This window comes from Chinchilla lanigera, unplaced genomic scaffold (genome assembly GCF_000276665.1).
Source record: "Chinchilla lanigera isolate Chin_1 unplaced genomic scaffold, ChiLan1.0 scaffold00125, whole genome shotgun sequence".
NCBI classification, from domain to species: domain Eukaryota; kingdom Metazoa; phylum Chordata; class Mammalia; order Rodentia; family Chinchillidae; genus Chinchilla; species Chinchilla lanigera.
The window spans coordinates 2780257-2782536 of record NW_004955526.1 but is presented as its reverse complement, the minus strand read 5'-3'; positions in this window follow the sequence as shown (position 1 = coordinate 2782536).

Genomic DNA, 2280 nt, shown 5'->3' with positions numbered 1-2280 from the left:
CTCGAACTCACAACAATCCTCCTGCCTCAGCTTCCTGAGTGCTGGGATCACCAGCCTGCATCACCACGTCCAGCTGCCCTCAAATATCATGTTATACATGAATCTACACATTCAAGAAGCTCCACAAATGCTAAGAATGTTACATAAACACAACGAGGTCCACCCTGAGAGTCAGTGGGGTCTCACAGCTCTGCGTGAAGACTCCCATTTCCGCTGTGCGCCCCTCCTCTCCCAGGTCTCTGAGCCCAGAGCCGATCTGTTTCAACTCCTGCAGAAGGCAGACTCCCTCAGTCCTCTCTCTGCCTCCAAACCACCGCGACCTGTCCTCGGCAGACCCTCGCTCTTCGCCTTTCTTTCTTTGGAGCAGTCGAGCCACAGACTGAATCCTCTCAGATCTCTGAGCAGAATAGCCCTGCCCGCCTTTAAGCTGTGGGTACCAGGCAACTGTACACAGCGGGGGTCCCTCACAGGCTTTTCGCAGTGTGCAGGGGGATAGCTGCACTTCTTACAGACACCAACCGATCTCCTTTTCAGCTCCATTCTGCACTGCAGCTTTCAGGGCTGCTTCTCATAGTCCTAGGCCTTTCTGGAGATCTGACGTGGACACTGCCCGCTTCCTGGCCTTTACCTCGGCGGTTCATGTCACCACTTGTCTGCCACCTTCCCACAATGCCAGCTTCCCCATTGCTGTGTTCTCCTTCTCCATTCTCCTTCTCGACTTTATTTTCATTTCATGTATCGGTACTTGGGAACGACCAGAGATACAATCGCACCTCTCATTTAACCTTGTATGTACCTGAAGTTATCGTCCTGGTTTATAGAGGGGGAAGCTGGGGATAAGGAAACACGTGCAAGGTCGCAAAAAAACACTGAGCAGCCCCGTTTAGGGTCCTTCAGATTACGCTGTCCGTATGGTCCTTTACTAAACGTCAGCTTTACAGTTTTCTCTGTTCCTTTTGATAAACAGAGAAACAAGTTCATCCCCCTAGTTTTCATACTTCAAGACTGGACAGGTTCGTTACTTTAAAATCCACTCCCTCAGTGCTCGCGGAGACACAGGTCTGCGTCCGGCCATAGCTAGCAAAGGCTCGGGAAGCGGTGCAGGGGCGGCGGCGCGGGCAGCGGGGGCAGGAGGGCCCGGCCTCGGGGACCAGGCGACATCGGCTCTCCTCTCCCATGGCGGCTGACGCAGCCTCTGGGGCTCTTTCAACTGCAAGCACCTCCCTGTAACCGGTGCCGCGGTCGTCAGTGTCGACGCCTTCGGGATCTGCTTCGCCGGGGCACCCCGGAGCTCCGACCCGCAGGGCTCAAGAGGAAGCTGCAGCTCCCGGCCCCGCCCGCGGCGCCTCCGCCCGCCCCTGCAGCCTTCGAGGGCCCGCAGCACCCAGGGGAGTTGCTGGCCTCCTCTGCACCCCCTGGTAACCCCGGCCTGTCCGGGTGGAGCTCCTCCCCTGAGATCGGTGGTGTGAGCAGCTCCCCTCCTCCTCCGCGAGCCAGGCCTCCAGCGATCGCCCCGCAGGACCCCAAGGACCGCGCCGCCGCACATGCGCCCTAGGCAGTCCGGCTCCGAGTAGGCCGGGGGCTCCCCCGGGGGTGGGGCTGCTCCTCCTGTTGGTCATCACTGTAGTTAAGAATCGTCTGTACTATTCTTCCCACGGCTTGTTATATTCCAGCCTATCACTGTCCAGCCCTATTATAACAAATGAGTACATTAAACTTTTCATGTTTAAGTAACTGTAGTTTCGGTCTCCTGATTGAGTCCCCAGGCACGGAAACTCTGGTCTCCAATCTGTATTTTTCCAGTAGCAATGCTTGCTATAAGGAATTAACTTAAAACTTTAAAAAATCTGTTTCTATGGAATAAATGTTTAGGTACGAGGAAAAGACATAAAAAGAATTTCTAATACATGTATCATTTAACAACCGAGAAATACACTGCCTACTTATGCATGAAGACGTAAAGCATGGTATTGGTCTGAACCTTGATCTCGAGGCACAGGGAAGGCAGAATATTTCACCTCTCTGCCAGCTCTGATAGCTGCAGTGCTCGTGCGGATTCAGAAGGACCTTTTTTTTTTTTTTTTTAATTTTATTTTAAAGAGAGTAGTAAATGAGAAACAAACAAACAAAAGAACAATAGCAGCATACCAGTATCACAAACATAAACAAACCAAAGGGAGAACATTCAGTGATACAGGGTCTCAAGACAAAATACGAATTAGCAGTGGTGGTTATATTACATATCACTATCCTCAACTACGTTGCTCAGATTACCAGATG